The 18,026-nt window shown below is 38.8% G+C and overlaps 1 pseudogene; it reads left to right on the top strand.

Annotated features, from left to right (window-relative positions):
* The first annotated feature begins 9,508 nt into the window (after positions 1-9,508).
* Positions 9,509-14,174, top strand: LOC112203303 (annotated as a pseudogene).
* Positions 14,175-18,026: the final 3,852 nt, after the last annotated feature.

Here is an 18,026-nt window from a genome sequence, read left to right as displayed (position 1 = left end):
GGGGACGCCTCAATGTCAGAACCTATCCCTGAGAACGTAGAGATCTCTGTAAATTACACTAGTGTACATGGGACGTGGGAAAGAAACTTCATCATCATTGATGATGTATTCGCGTATTCAGTGGCGCGTGAGATTATTGAGACCGATGACATCGAACCACGCTCCGTTGATGAATGCTAACATAGAGCTGACTGGCCAAAATGGAAAGATGCGATCCAGGCAGAACTTGATTCTCTAGCGAAAAGAAAGGTATTTGGCAAAGTTGTACCAACACCGCCCAACACCAAACCAGTTGGTCACAAATGGGTATTCGTTAGAAAGCGTAATGAGAGAAACGAGATTGTAAGGTATAAGGCTCGTCTTGTGGCGCAAGGCTTCTCACAACACCCTGGAATCAACTACGAGGAGACCTATTCTCCCGTAATGGACGTCATAACGTTCCGTTACCTTGTCAGTTTGATAGTTTCTGAAAAATTGAACATGCAGCTTATGGATTTGGTTACTGCGTATCTATATGGGGATCTAGATACAGAAACATACATGAAGAATCCTGATGGACTTCAGTTATCCAAATCAAGTGGCTCTAAACCACAGAGCGCGTTTTCTATAAGGTTGAAATGCTCACTATATGAATTGAAACAATCCGGACGGATGTGGTATAACCGTCTAAGTGACTACTTGATTGGTAAGGGATATGTCAACAATAAACTATGCCCATGTGTGTTCATAAAAAGGACAAGTTCTGGATTTGCAATAATAGCGTTTTATGTTGACGACATGAATATAATTGGCACCCTTAAAGAGTTAAGGGAAACCGCTGAACACTTGAAATCCGAGTTTGAGATGAAAGATCTTGGGAAAACACTGTTTTGGCTCGGTTTGGAACTTGAGCACCATAGAGAGGTATCCTGATTCATCAATAAGCTTATACACAAAAGATGCTTAGGTGTTTCAATGTTGAGTCACAAATTACTTATGCAATTGTGCCCCATAATTATGAAAATTGATTTGTCTTCCACTCTATTTTACCCTTTTAAATCCATTTCCTTTTATTTGTAGGAAACCTTGCATTGAGAATAAAATGACCATTTGAGGCTTGAAATGCGGAGATTTGAAGCTAGGAGAAGAAGACACGGAGATAGGAAGAAAATTGCAAATCGACTTTTCCGACGATTTTTCCGGCAAACTTTTCCGGCGAGTCACCACTCATGGAGGGTCTTTTCTCCAGCAAAGGAGGACCTTGGTTGGAAGAATATCCCATCACTTGAAATTCAAATATCTCCCTACACCTTGTCCTTTTGTCACCTTGTCTATTTGGGACCATTTGGGGGACAATGGTGTAAGAGCATCTCTTGCACACTTTGGGACCAAGGAGGACACACATAGCTGATCAAGGAGAGGCCAAAGGGAATGATTCAGCATTTTTCTTGACTCCATTCAATCATCTTCATCCTATCCAAGATCCAATTTCTCTCTAGAGAAGAAACCACCATCTCCACCACAAAAACCACCATCTCCACCTCTAAAACCTCCATTTCCACCACTACATCCTCCATTTTCCTTCACCACTCAACACCACAACTCATCTTAGAGATCCCAAATTTCACTATTCTTACCAATATCAAGAGCTTGGAGCAAGGAGAAGGAGGTGACTACCACCACATCATGTTCTTGGAGACCCATCTCCACCACCTCTTCTGGCATCATCAATAGTCACCCTTTACTCCCTATCTCTTTATGTATTTGATGTTTAATAGAATGTTGAAGCTTGTATATCTAGCTATGTGTGAGTAGTGAACTAGTTGGGGCTAGGGTTGAAAGCCCTAGCCAAACTTGCTTGGATTGATGCTTTTATTTATAAATTGATGCAAATTCATGTTGTCATTCTCACATGCTAAGTCAATAGTTGAATGCATTACTTAGACTTAATCAATTTGAGTTATGTGTTTGCCATGACATGAAGTTTTCCTAGAGATTGATTACCTTTAGGCAAAAAGGGAGCATGAAAGCACACCATGTGTGCATGTGAGGGTAGTGAGCTAAAATCACCTAGAGATAGGATTGGTTTGCTTGCTTGGTTACCTAAACTCTAAGCTTTATGTATTTAGGGGCAAATGATTGAGACCTATCCGGTAATTGAATTTGTCTCTAGGTAGTTAGCTCTAGACTTATCCGGTTAGAGTTAATAAAATGAAAGGCGTTTAAGCCTTAGTAGTCCTATCCGGATGCTAAGAGGGTAGTTGGACAATTAGCTTTGCATCATTCATATTCAATTGCTTTAATGCTTGCAAGGGAGGCAAAAGGTGAAACCCGATGCCCTAACTCCCATCCATTTGATAACAACTTGTTTTGTTTAGCTTAGTTTATATTACTTGCTTTCATTGTTTCAATTTGAATAGAAACCAATCTCAAAGTCAAAATCAAATCTCTACACACCATCTTGCACATACTCACCATGAACTTTGGTTCACTTGTGAGCCTTTGTTTGTGATTGTACATTTGCATATTCTTCTAGTTTTTCCTTAGGTTTTCCCTAGCTAGGAAAGGATTTACCAATCCTCGTGGGTTCGACATCCTTACTTAATCCCCTATTCTATAACTTGTACCTCTTGCACTTGAGGGTGGCTTTAATGCTAACATTCAACACTGACAAGATTAAGCCTTCAAGCACCCCCAATGGTCGTCCGTAGTCTTGATCCAAAGAATGATCCATTTCGTCCAAAAGATGACGATGAAGTGTTAGAGGCAGAAGTGCCCTACCTAAGTGCAATAGGGGCATTATTGTACTTAGCACAATGCACAAGACCGGGATGTAGGACGAGATTTTAGCCAATTTCAACAAATAATCTTGAAAAGAAAGAAGCGTCTTCACATCAAGAAAAATAAGTTAAATATTGAAAACTGATATTCAAATAGACTTCTTAATGATGGAATTAATCATAAATTACTATTTTGGATATATCGGGATTCTCGAACAAAATCTTGATTGGGATTCCAATTATATATTTGCATAATATTTTTAGTATCTAGGATTCTATTTCTGATTTTTATTTAATGAGGTTTATTTAGGTTTTCTACTTTTAGTCTATAATAAATTATTCTTTTTGTTTCTAGATGTATTAGGTTTATGCTATGTGCCCTATATATAAGGCACCTCTTAGATTGTAATTTTCATTCAAGTTATCAATAAAAAAACCAAATATTAGAGAAGTTTCTCTATGTTCCTTATGGCTGTGTCCGTAATTGCTAGTGGAATCTTGCTCATCTCATATAGCTTTCGACGCTTGATGGAGCCTCTTACTATCGTGTTCACGCTTCCCGCATCATTTGGTATCAGAGCGGGTATCGCCCGCTTCTTAGCAGACGACGATCCAAGGGAGAAGTTCACTACCACCAACCTCAACGACGTTGGTCGTAGAGTATCTATCAAAGAAAGTTTCGTTGAAGAGGAACATGCCAAGGGATTCGCCCTAGGACAACCTCATCAATCCAAAAAAAAAAAAAAAAGAGAAAAAAAGAAGAAACATGGAACATTGGATATTCACAACACCGGATTACTACGACTTCCGAACTACATGTATCATCAAAGACAAGGTATGCTATGTAATAATTGACAGCGGTCTATGAGAGAACTTTGTAGCAAACAAAGTTGTGGATTATTTTCAATTACTGACAGTGAAGCTGAGTGATCCACATTGAATTCCATTTGGAGAGGATGAATATGCGCAAGTAACAAAGGTTTGTAAAGTTCCTGTCTCTATGGGAAAATTTTATAAAGAAGAGATTACTTGTCATGTGATTGACATGGACGACACTTATGTGCTTTTTGGAAGACTATGACATGAAAGTGTCAAAGGTGGTTATTGCAAGGACAACACATATTTATTCAGGTGGGATGTGCACAAAATTAAAATCAAGCCTAGAAGGAAGAACATCAAGAATGACCATCCTGAGATGTGTGAAAAGAAACATGAAGAAGCCACTTTGAAGATTGAAGAGAAACTTATTAAAGACAAGGAAGCTGATTCATTCATCACATCGATATCCATGTCATGCATGCTTAATAGTGTTCAAGACCAACCCAAAGAAAAGTCAATGGACATTCCTTTTCAAGTGGAGGAGTTTAAGTTTCAAGATGTTTATTCTAAACATGTCTATGGTATTGGATTCATAGTGATACCTTTTAATTTCAAGAATATTGAAGTTGATGGCTTATCATGTTTTATTCCTACTAATGATCGAGCTGCATACAAGAGGAACTCGAGGTCGAGTTCTTTTCAAGTGAAGGAGATTGATGTGGGACGAGATTTTAGCCAATTTCAACAAAAAATCTAGAAAAGAAAGAAGCGTCTTCACATTAAGAAGAATAATTTGAATATTGAAAATTGGTATTCAAATAGGCTTCTTAATGATGGAATCAATCATAAATTACTCTTTTGGATATATCAGGATTTTCGAGCAAAATCTTGATTGGGATTCCAATCGTAATATTCTTTAGTATTTAGGATTTTATTTCCGATTTTAATTTAATCAGGTTTAATTAGGTTTCCTAGTTTTAGTCTACAATAAATTGTTCTTTATGTTTTCTAGTTGCATTAGGTTTATGCTATGTGTCCTATATAAGGCACCTCTTATATTGTAATTTTCATTAAAGTTATCAATAAAAAACCCAAATATTAGAGAAGTTTTTGTATCTTTCTTACGGTTGTGCCCGTAATTGCTAGTGGATTCTAGCTCATCTCATATGGCTTTCGACGCTTGACGGAGCCTCTTACTTTCGTGTTCACACTTCCCGCATCACCAGACATCTCATTCGCTGTGAACTTGCTAGCTAGATATAGCTCTGCGCCAACACGACGCCATTGGACTGATGTTAAAGATATCTTTCGATACCTAAGTAGTACGATTGATATGGGCTTGTTCTATCCCTGCAAAGAGACGATGGATTTAGACCCATCAAGTGCCAGGGATGCCACACATGGTGTATTGCGTTCCCTCTCCCCACCCCAAAACGATATAAGTGTTTTGGAAGGTTTTACTGATGCTGGGTACCTCTCTGACCCACATAAAGGTCGCTCCCAAACTGGTTATGTATTCACCATGGGAAAGGCCGCAATATCCTGGAAGTCTACAAAGCAGACCTTAGTCGCTACCTCTTCTAATCATGCAGAGATTATTGCTCTTCATGAAGCAGTTTGTGAATGTATATGGCTTCGATTCATAGTTACGCATGTTTGAAGCAATTGTGGTCTGAAGTCTACCAAAGATTAGCCAACAAGCATTTATGAGGATAATGCTGCTTGCATTGAACAAATGAAGCAAGGCTACATCAAATGTGACAACACCAAGTACATATCGCCCAAATTCTTCTACAATTAGCAACAATAGAAGCTCCTCAAGATCAAAGTAAACCAGGTTCGATTTGAGGACAATGTGGCAGACTTGTTTACTAAGTCATTGCCTAAATCCACATTCGAGAGACATGTGGCAAGAATTGGCTTGCGGAAATTATCTGAACTCCCATTATTGTAGTCATCAGAGGGGGGTGTAGACATTAGGAGGAGATGTCTACATGTTCGCCTGAAAACGTGAAGGGTGTGTTGTGCTCTTTTTCCCCTTCGACAGAGGTTATTTTTGTCCCACTGGGTTTTTGTTACTTGGCAAGGTTTTTAGCGAGGCAACGAGAGAAGCACCACGTTTGGGCAACACAAGGGGGAGTGTTCAAGTAAATCTCTATTTTGTGTTTGGCCCAAACTCTAGGTTACTTGACCTAGTGGTAATAGGGTTTAGAAGGATCTAGATATTCCTATTCAATATATGATTACCTTTCCTTGTATGATTCAGGTTCTATGCATTGTAATCCTCTATATAAAGAGGCCCCTATTATCAATGAGGATATACAACGATTTTCTCTCAATTCCCGTTTCTCTAGAACACTTTTTAGTTTTTCTTTTTTTCCTACCTTTTTCTTCTTCACACCCAAACCACCATAACAACCACCGAGTGCTCTCTCCGAGCCCAACCACCAAGATTTGGGAATACATTGCCAGCACCAAAATTCAAAAGTTAATACAAATCCGAAACAGAAATCAAACCCAGGAATGAACCAGCACCACCCCTTACTGCCGCTGCAAACAGTGACCCCACGGTGGCCGAACACGGTCCAAAACCTAATTCCCTATCTGAAAACCAAGAGCCCTGCCTTATTGCCATCATCATAAGGCACAGGGAGAGAGCAGAGCAAAGATATCCTTCTTCGAAAAGCTTTGGTACCTCTTTGGAGGCAGCAAATCAAGCAGATCATGATAATTAATGGGCATCATCGTTTCCCAAATAGCATAGGACGACGCGGCACCGTGAAACTCCGGGTTGAGCCTAGCGAGGTTGCAAATCGCCGGTGGAGTCAGGTACCTGAAAACACAGGCCACACATGACATCATGCCCAGACTCGGACCCAAACCCGACCCAGTCGCCCCCTCCGTCAAGTTCGAGAGCGACACCCCCATATCAGAAAAGCCCCTCTCCCTCGGAATTTGACAAAAAAATTATGGAATTGGAAAAGCCCAAAAGCGGTTGACAGCACATTCGTCGTGATCTTCAGTGATGGAGTGTGGCTGCTGGCGGCGGCGAGCTCATCGAGAAGGGACAGGATCGCCCTGCTGAACACTCCCAACATGACTATTGATTCGATCGATGAGCAGAAGAAAACTCGTGAGGGGATTTGAGATAGCTTGGACAAGTAGGAAGAAAAGGAATAAAAAAGAGAAGAATGTTTAAGGAAAACCAAAATTAGGAGAGAATTGAGTTGTGCTTTCATTGATAATAGGGGCCTCTTTATATAGAGGATTACAAGACATAGAATCAGAGTTGTAGAAGGAAAGATAATCGTACAATTAATCGGATATCTATAAATATCTCCGAGAATATCTCTAATTCAAAACCCTATTACAACTAGGTCAAGTAACCTAGAGTTTGGGCTAGACACATATTCTGGATTTACTTGAACACTTCCCCTTGTGTCGCCCAAACATGGTGCTCCTCTCGTTGCCTCATTAAAAACCTTGCCGAGTAACAAAAACCCTGTGGGACAAAAATAACCTAGGTCGGATGGGAAAAAGAGCACAACACACCCTTCACATTTCAAGACCATACATGTAGACATCTCCGCCTGATGTCTACATCTCCCCCTATGACAACAGTCATCGGAGTTCTGATAACTTCCGCAAACGATGCTACCAACATATTTCTCGAAAGTGGAATTTAGGCAATGACTTAGTGAGCAAGTCTGCCACACTGTCCTCAGATCGAATTTAGTTCACTTTGATCTTGAGGAGAGTCTGTTGTTGCTGATTATGCTTGGTGTTGTAGCTTTTGATGTAGCCTAGCTTCATTTGTTCAAAATAAGCAGCATTATTCTAAATGCTTGTAGGCTCATCAATGGTAGACTTCAAACCACAATTGTTCAAACATTGCATAATTATGGATCCAATCCATATACATTCACGAACCACTTTGTGAAGAGCAATAATATCTGCATTGTTCGAAGATATAATGACTAGGATCTGTTCTGTAGACCTCCAAGGTATCACGATCTTTACCCATGGTGAACACTTAACCAATTTGAGAATGACCTTTGTGTAGGTCAGAGAGATACCCAACTTCAGCAAAACCTTCCAAAACACTTATCGTTTTGGGATGGGGATAGAGTACGCAGGCCAGTGTTGGTCCGAATCCATCGTCTTTCTGTAGGGATAGAACAAGCCCATATCAATCGTACATCTCAAGTACCGAAAGATATCTTTTACACCAATCTAATTGCGTTGTGTTGGCGCAAAGCTATAACTAGCTAAAAAGTTCACAACATATGAGATGTCTGGTCTTGTGCATTGAGCTAAATATAATAATACGCCTATTGTACTCAAGTAAGGCATTCTGCCTCTAGCACATCTTCGTCATCATCCTTCAGACAAAGAGGATCATTTTCAGGATCAAGACTTCGGACGATCATGGGGGTGCTTGAAGGTTTGACCTTGTCAAAATGCCTAAGCATCTATCAACACGATGCTCAAGTTTCAAACTGAGACATAATCGTGTTCTCCCAAATCTGTCATCTCAAACTCGGATTTCAAGTGTTCAAAGGTTTCCCTTAACTCCTTAAGGGCTTCCAATGATGATCATGTCCAACATGAATCGCGATAGAATCCGAAACTTGTTATGGAAACATGCGGGCATATCCCTTCCCAATCAAGTAGTCACTTTAGTGAGCGTTTCAACCTTATTGTGAACGCGCTCCGTGGTCTAGAACCACTTGACTTGGGTAAATGAAGTCCACCATGAACCTTCATGTATATTCCGTATCTAGATCCCCATAGAGATACGTAGTGACCACATTCGTAAGCTGTATGATCAGTTATTCAGAAACTACCAAACTGACAGGGTCAAGAAGAAAAATATTGGCCTTGAGAAATAGCAGCCGAGGACTCGACCACGTCCAAATATAGAAGGAAGTTCAAATCCTCCACAACCAAAAATTTGTGAAGCACCAATGAAGAAGAAAGCCAGAGAAAGGCCATGGAAGAAGAAAGCCGAAGGAAGGCTATGGAAAAAGAAAGCAAGAGCGAACATATCTTCACCAAGGCACTTCCAAGATCAAGACTTGAATTACTACGAGATTGCTCAGAGTATCATCAATGTGCATTAAGGAGGAGTGTTGAAAGTTAATGCACATTGATCATCTAAAATAATCTACATCAATCTAAAGAAGTCTGGAGCGAAGGCCGTCTAATTTCACACGAAAACCGGAGAGTGAAAGATACGTGATTATTGACTTTAGACTAAACTCTACATATCTTCTTATAATAGAGAGTTTTTAATACACTGACGTGTACTTGCACCAACATAAATACACGGTTGGATAATATTAATTACATATTTTGATTAATAAAAAAAAAAGTGAAATCCACAATACTCATTTTATAATCCACACTTTATGTTTTGTTTTTTGATAACTTCAATTTTATTTTTACTAACTTAAATTAGTATTTATAAGCAAAAACTTTATAACCATTTGCAACACTCCTATTATAAGAAGATGTAGACTAAATAACATATTTTTACTTAGTACTCCTATTATTAACTTTAGACTAAACTCTACATCTTCTTATAATTAAGTAAATTTATTAACTTTCAACACTCCTCCTTAATGCACATTCATGATACTCCGAGCAATCTCGTAGTAATTCAAGTCTTGATCTTGGAAGTGCCTTGGTGAAGATATGCTCGCTCTTGCTTTCTTAAAAGCTGTACTATTATTTTCTCCCATCTGCACAAAAGAAGAAGAAAAAAGGACCGAAAACAGAGCCGTAGTACATAGATGATAGATCTTGACTATACCTTGCTTTGACCATGCCGTTGAAATCCTCCTACATAAACCTTCATCAGGATAATATATTCACTCATTCCATAAAAACCTTAATTTAGCTAGCTCGTTCTTTGATTCTGAAAGCAAATGGGCGATTCAACCCCTCTTCTCTGCGAATCCAACTCTGCCGAGTCAGAACCCCCTCTGCGACAAAAACACCTTCCCTCCCTCGACTCCGCCATCGAACTTTGCATCGGAGATTTCGGGTGGGCACAGTTCCTCCAAGCCATCCTCGTCTCTTTTGCGTGGTTCTTCAACGCCCAGCAAACCTTCATCACCGTCTTCACAGACGCCCAGCCCGCGTGGCACTGCACTCAACAGCTCACTGACATCCCGTGCTCATGCAACTCATCATTCTCAAACATTTGCCAACTTCCCGAGTCCAAATGGGACTGGGATCGGCCCAAACACACCTCTGTAATCTCCGAATAGGCCCTCCAGTGTCCCGGGTCCGTCGTCGCCGGCCTGCCGACCTCCTCCTTCTTCATGGGTGCTTGATCGGAGGACTCGTCCTCTCCACACTCGCCGATTCCTCACTCGGCCGAAAAAAGATGCTCTTCCTCTCGTGTCTCATGATGTCTTTCACCACCCTCCTCACGGCCTTCTCCACCAACATATGGATCTATTCCTTCTTAAGATTCGTCACCGGCTTCGGCCGCTCCACCATCCAGGTCAGTTAGCGCTAGTCTTGTCCACCGAGCTGGTAGGCAAGCGGTGGCATGGCCAGGTGGGTGAAGTAGGTTTCTTTTGCTTCACATTAGGGTTTCTCTCCCTACCAGCTATAGCTTACACCCATCAAAGCCACTCATGGAGAACACTCTACTTCTGGACTTCAATTCCTATTCTCTGTTAAGGGTAAAAGTGTGATTTTCCAACTCAAGTTAGAGTGCATAGTATATATACCTGTAGTCCTGTAATTGATATATATCGATACAATTGCAGCCTTGAAATCCATCTTGTTCTTCAGATTTCTCTCTGTTTTTTCTGCTTCTCTATTTTTTCATAAAACTCTAACATGGCATCAAGAGCCAAGTTCGATTGGGATCGGAAATCCGCGCCGGCGACCTAGTTGTTCAAGAAATTCACATTCTCAATCTTTATTATGCTTATGATTCAAGTATATGAGAAGTGTGATTCAAGCTTTTTCAGATAAGTTCATCTTCGTGGTTTTGATTTTGGATTTTGTTAATATTGTTTAGATTTATTAATAATTTCTACATCGAAGCTTTGGATTTGTGTTTTGAGTACTGTATTACTGATTGAAACAAGTTATTCATGGAGATTTGTTAAAGATCGAGGAAAAGTGAAAAAGAAACCTAGAATTCTAGACGTTCAGACTATCATCAAGGACACCAATCAAGATTAGTGAAATTTGCTGATTCTTGCAAATATTAAGTGAATCATGGTGGAAATTTGATTGAAGAAGACTGGAACTGTCTTGGAATTTTTTGGGATAATTCTCTTTGATTCTGCATTTGGGCATTTTTGTATGAGAGGAGTATATGTTGATTTTGGACTCCTATTGAAGAATTCTACTAAGATATTACGAAGTTTTCTGCCAATTATTGAAGGTTGTTGAGTTTTGTGATGAATATTTCAGTTACTTTTCCATATTATAGTTACTCAGGTTTTGGAGTTGGTTGCCTCCTGCTTATTCCTATTTTCTTTGCTTTTCTACATTAAAGGAATCATAGTTTCAGCCTTTGCCACCTTGAATCATGTATCAGAACAATGAGCTACAGCTTTCTCTACTCTCCATTTCAACAATGCAATCACTGTTCGCTTGGATGACACTAATTACGTAACTTGGAGATTTATGCTCGAGTCAATGTTGGTAGGGTGTGATCTAATGGGATACATTGATGGGTCTATTCCGTGCCCTCCACAATACAAAACAACAAAAGATGGTAGTATTACCTCAGAGCTTACCTAAGAGTATAAGGCTTGGAGGAAGAATGACTCTGCTTTAATGACATTACTAGCTAGTACTTTGTCCCTTAATGCTCTTTCTTTTATTGTTAGGAGCAAAACTTCAAAAGATGTCTGGTTTTCGCTTTATGAGAGGTATGCTAAACTTTCAAAGTTCAAAACTTTCGAGCTCCAAACCTCAATGCAGAAAATTCAGAAAGGTAAAGATAGTATAGACAAATGTATGGAACGTTTTAAAACTGTTCGGGACCAACTCTCTGTTTCTAGAGTTTTCATTCCTGATGAAGATATAGTGTTTTTGATCCTGAATGGATTGCCTGTTGACTTTGCGGCCATTAAGACTATCATCAGAGCTCGAACAACGCCAATATCTCTAAGCGAGCTTTGCACAATGTTATTGGATGTTGAGTCTGATATTGTTCAAGAATCAAGATCATTTGCTTCTGCTCCCGTGCTTGAGCACAAAGCACTACCACTGTCTTCTCGTACAGCTATGATTGCACAAAATATTCTTGCCAATTCATCTCAAAGTATGCAATATGGGATACCAAGTACAGGGCCATCATCTCAAGCAATCTTTCTATCCCATTATACTGGATATTATTCAATGACACATGCTCTACACTCTGCTGCATCAAATGTTGGTTTCTTGCCTATTACCAATACAAATCTAATTCCAGGTATACCTTCTTATAATCATTGCAATACGTCATCTTGTGCCTCCAATGTTCATCATTATAATGCTCCACCACCTAACTCTACTACACATTTTGGGATACCACATAATAGTATGATATCAAGTTCAATTCTTAGTATGCCTAATGCTCCCCCAAATTGTCAAGACTTGCTCCCATTCACTACCAATGTTGGTGTCCCGCAGTCAGTGACTAATTGTGGATATATGAGGCATAATAGTGTTGGAAATGGAAATTACTTTTCATCATCTGCTCCCTCTTATGGTTATGGACCTCAAAATGGTTCTAGCACCTCATATGTTCAACAGTCTAATCTTAATCACAATAGAGCTCAACAACATGACTTCTCTCAACAAAATGTGCAACCTGGCACATTCAACAATAGTTCTCAGCAGAATCAACAGCAAAATGATGGCTTTTCTAGTAAGGGAAAATTTTCTTCACAGGCCATGCCTTGCTCTGCATCATTGTTTGCACTTAGAAATGCAGCCTCTGTGTCTTCTGCAAACAAAAGTTCTACACCTGCCCAGGCGGCACTCAGAAATGCTTCCACCTTTAGAGAGTTTTTGCCTTCAGTGAAAAAGGTAATCCCTCAAGATGGCAATAACTCTTATGTCACTACTAAACTTCAGGGAAATGAGAATTTGAAGAAAACTGATGCCGAAAGATAGTTCAAGGTAATTTTGCTTGTGAAACTGATATGGATGTTGGAGCTGCTGCTGAAAATCTCAGTAAGAGTTGTCAAGAAGTTGTTAAGGGTGTTGACGGGGATGATAGCAAGCAGGAGGATATAAGAGTTGACAAAATATGTGTACAGTAGGTCTATGAACAAAGTAGATACCAAGGAGTTGGATCATCTGCGGCAAATATTGATGTTAAATTCAAATAAGGAAGCTGAGGGCAGTTTGCAGCATGCTCTCCTCAAGAAAATTGAAGCTTTGCCAACACCAAGAACTTTGTTCCGCCCTTCAACTCCAGACATAAATCTAATGAATTGTAGACAAGCTTGTGGGTCTACGAATATGTGGCGATTACTTCCCCTTATTCCTCCTGGTTGACACAAGTTGCTGCACTCTTCTAGCTTTTTCTTTTCTGCTGCAATCTGATGTTCGTATCACTCCCATCAGCTTGAGGGGGGCTGTTAAGGGTAAAAGTGTGATTTTCCAACTCAAGTTAGAGTGCATAGTATAAATACCTGTAGTCCTGTAATTGATACATATCAATACAACTGCAGCCTTGAAATCCATCTTGTTCTTCAGATTTCTCTCTGTTTTTTCTGCTTCTCTATTTTTTCATAAAACTCTAACACTCTCTTTTACTCCATTCTCGTCCATTTCCTGGTCCGAGAATCGCCCCGGTGGCTATTCGTCCAGGGCCGCAAAGAAGACGCCATCTCAACCCTAAAATGTATTTCACCAAGCATAACCATGAGCTTCTCGAGCTTGTCGTTCGAGCAAGAGACTTCTAATGTGGATCTCTACTCTGCAATCGGGGTTTTGGTAAAGAGAAGATGGGCTTTCCGGAGACTCTCCTCGGTTATGGGAACCGGGTTTGGAATTGGAATGGTGTACTACGGCATGCCGTTAGCTTTGGGGAGCTTGAACTTAAACCTTTACTTGAGTGTCACGTTAAACGCCTTGTCCGAGCTACATGCTCCTTTAGTCGCTTTTTTCCTAATTGGGAAACTGAACAGGAGAAGCTCGCTCCTGGTTTTCACTTTTCTCAGTGGGGCTTGTAGCATTCTCTTGGTGCTAAAAGGTTTTAATCCTTGGGCAGAGTTACAAATCCGGTTGGAGCCTGTGTCTTTCTTTAGTGGTTGTTCAGCCTTGAATGTGTTGCTTATATTCACGATTGAGCTCTTCCCAACGTGCGTGAGGAACTCGGCTCTCTCGATGGTGAGGCAGGCGTTGGTGTTGGGAGGAGTTTTCAGCCCTATGCTGGCGGCGGCGGGGAGGGCAAACGGCGGGGTTCTGTCGTATGGGGTGTTTGGGGTTGTGGTGGGGGTTTGTGGGTTGTCTGTTGTTTGTTGTTTGTTGTTTGTTGTTTGTTTGCCGGAGACCAGAGGGAGAGGGATTTGTGATACAATGGATGAGTCTACTAATTGCAATGCGGTTCCGCTTGTCGTCTAGAATATATGTCCGATGATTCAGGATCACTAGCTAGTTGCCTAGTTTGTCTTGTAAGGCTGGACAATTAAGGTTGAATTTTTGTATGGTGGATTTGTCTAGTGATAATAAAGTGCAAGTACAAGTGTGAGTGAGTAGGATTATTTTATCATTAGGAATTTCTAGTGCTTCATATGTGTCATTCAGAGCTTTGTTTTTCATCTACATGAATTTTTGTAATGAAAAACTAGAACTTTGTTAATAAATACTTATAAGTTTGTGTTATTCTATTCATGTTTGTTTGGCCAGTTTGGAAGAACTGCAGTTCTAACGGCTCTGTTAACGAGGTTCTCTGGAGCTCGGATAGTATGCCAGAGTACATGAAACGAGTATTTTTCGAATTGGATTGTGTTCAAATTGGTTCACGGACGGAGTGCACACCCAAAATAGAAAAATTATTGATATGAGGATTTTCTTTCCAATCTTGTGTTCTTAATTAATAACTAATACCAAATATCTAAAACTAATCCTTTTTATAAAGATTCTGCATGGGTAGTACAGTGTGTAATTATCTACAAACTACAAAGTAAGACGAATCTTAGCTAACCATGCACCGACATTGTTGAACCAATCCTCAAAAAAAAAAATTAAAGAATTTGTCCAGTGTCATTGAATAGAAGTTGTGTAAGAGAATGAAACAAAAGCAGGTGTATATATATATACAAACATTAACAACACTAAATGAGATGAAGTGGCCCTTTTGTTGTTTCTTAAAATTATGGATAATATGCAATATTGATCTTATCACAAGTTTCACATCCAGCAAAAAAAAAAAAATTATTGGCAAGAAGACTTACAATGAGAAAGAAAAACCACAACAAACACCTCCTTCCAGCTAATTCAAATGAAATATTGGACACACAGAAAGGGGAAGAGAGTAAAACCAAATTCTAGGATTTGACCAATTATAGCTAAATTTGCTAGATGATCAGCTACAAAATTTGCTTCTCTAAAAATATGTCTAAAAGATAATATCTTGAAATTGTTGAGCTAGATGTTGAAATCTCGAATTAAAATTTTACGGAGGATATTTGCTTTGCCCTTAACGCAGTCAATGAGAATCTTGGAATCCCCTTCTGCAATGATATGAGTGACACCCTGTAACAGAGCTGTATGAAGTTCGTCTCTTTTTTTTGGCTAAAATATAATTGGAGAGAGCAGAGCCTCCCAAGTATGAAGTTCGTCTCTTAAGGCAATAGCTTCAGCTATAAGGGTACCCCCAAAGCGAGCCTATCGTCCTGGAAGCTGCAATTAATGGATTTCCCGTAGAATTGCTGATAACAAATCCAGTGGATCAAAGCTTTCCCATTTCTAACTGAACCATCAAAGTTTAGCTTAAGAAAGTTATCATTGGGAGGGATCCATCTAATCAAACGATTAATAGAAGGATGATTTACTTTAGTACGTCTATTAGCCTTATAATAAGAGCCACCTAAACGAAAAGCTTCGAACCAGCAATCAACTGGGTTAGCATTCTTTTGTTGAAAAACAACCTGATTCCTAGAGTTCCAGATTGACCAGAAAATCATAAGAACCTGACCAAGAATCTCATCATGAAGCTTACTATGATGAAGATGAACTAACCAATCTATGAGAGAACCATTCCAATTAAGAGGATTATAAGACTGATGTTGAGACCAAACCTGAATAGCAAAATGACATCTTCTAAATAAGTGATCCATATTTTCTACATCACAATGACAAAAAGGACAGTAAGGAGAAATATTAGGATTGTAAGAACTAATTTTATCTCGAGTACTAATTTAGTTTCTAATAGGGGACCGTAGAAATAATATCTTTCCAGGAAAGCATCTATTAGGGGAGTAGATGACAATTACGTACGTGATGGCATGGAATTACTCCATTATTTTTCATTTCAAGGAGTGGAAATGTTTAATTACGTAAATCAGTTGTTATGTATTTAGTGATATTTTTGCATCTTATTTGAATATCCTGATCAAAAACAATATCTAGGAGGATAGAAATTTGTTCTCTTCTTTCCATCTAACAAATTTGTGTATTTACGTGCTGGCCTTCGTGTTCACTAGCAAGGATTCTAAGTTCATGTCTAATGAGTTATTATTAATTTGATGTGTGTTCGGTCACTTGAGGTTTATGGTATAATATTGACGATGGTTAAAACCTCGAGAGCTTTAATGATTCCAAACCCTTAAATGATCGATGCTGAAGAAAATTCTGTAGTGATATGATATTTGTTATACATCCAGATGGAGAGAGTAAGATACCGAGAGAAAAGAGAGAACAAAACATTGGAATTGGGGAGCAAATGCAGTGAGGGCCAAAGATCCCGCTCAATCACTTTCAAGGAAATCAAAACTATATGCAAAACCTTTGAAAATATTTGGCAGACTAAATGCAAGGCCTTTATTTGTTCCTTGCATATCCTTCTAACTAAGGACAGGGTATTTTTGTTGAGACGTGAATAAAGTTGGTAGTTATTGAAGAATAGAAAGCTTGAGTAATTGTGCTTATAGGATCGATTAGACCAAGCATGAAGCTCCACCGATCTGAGCCAAAGGGTTACAGGAGATGACAGTGATCACACTCACTCTGCAACTCTTTGCCGACATGATAACGATAACGATAAGCATGCATGATTTTGCCTCACACGGCAAACATGTTTTTTTTTCCTCAATATGAGAGTTAGAAGAGTAAGAGTATTCTAAATAAGGGAAAAGAAAGCAAACCAGCTTAATAAAGCACGCATATTATTGGATGACACAGAGCATCAGATCTTTAAGACTTAATCTGTCATGAAGATTCAAGGACTTGATCGGAATCTAATCTAGCCAATTAAGACCCAGGGGATGTCAATATTGAACAGCATTGATACTGATGCAGGGAGGAACATTGATTACCAAGAAAATAACAGGGAGATGACTGAGCACCACATTGCAGCAACGATCCCTATATTTTTTACTTATACAGGTACAGTTTGATGCCAAAAAAAAAAAAAAAAAAGAAGAAGAAGAAGCTACAAGTATGAACTGTACAAATAGAGCTGGCTTTGAGCCTATAAATTACACTTGAGCAAAAGTTTGTCATATAAAAAAACTAGCAACGTGTTCGCATCCCTATATTGTGAGATTAATGAAAACTGAGTCGACTAAAAAGAACAGTGTATTTTTTAGACATATAATAGTGGTGGTCTAGTTATTTTTTCAATTTTTCACTTTTGTCTATTTATATTTTATTGGCTCAATTTGATAATTATGTTATGTAAAGCTATTATGGGCACTTTAAAATATGGTAAAACCCTTTGACACAAAAAAAAACGCCTCCATTTGTAGTAGTAGAGATAAAGTAAAACATGCATCTTTATTGAGAAGTTTTATATATACACCCTCAATTACTTAATGCACTCCCTCTATATTTTTTTGTCATCAAACTTTCATGTACACCCCTCCTTATTAATAAATAAATATAAACAAAGAAGAATTCACAAAAAAAAAAATATATATATATATCAAAATATTAATTAAATATTTTCTTACAAATCTTTTAATATAAAAAAAATAATAAAAAACTCTTACAAGTTAAATTTTCTCCTTAGCTTCATGATACAATCGATCTCTCTTCAAGATCGTACGTGAACGTTAATGACAGATGAAATCATTGTAGTCCACATGAAGAATTAGCAACCAACCAAATTGGTTGAAACATATTGACAGAGGTTACAAAACCATCAAATATATCTTGGATACATAAACACATATCATTATCAATCACTTCATTTGCAAAACAACCACCATGGCTCATTCTTTACCGATTTTAATATTGATCATGGCTATATGG

Source organism: Rosa chinensis, chromosome 5, assembly GCF_002994745.2.
Source record: "Rosa chinensis cultivar Old Blush chromosome 5, RchiOBHm-V2, whole genome shotgun sequence".
Lineage (NCBI taxonomy): Eukaryota > Viridiplantae > Streptophyta > Magnoliopsida > Rosales > Rosaceae > Rosa > Rosa chinensis.
Note: the sequence above shows the minus strand (reverse complement) of the source record. Positions and strands in the feature narration are given on the sequence as shown.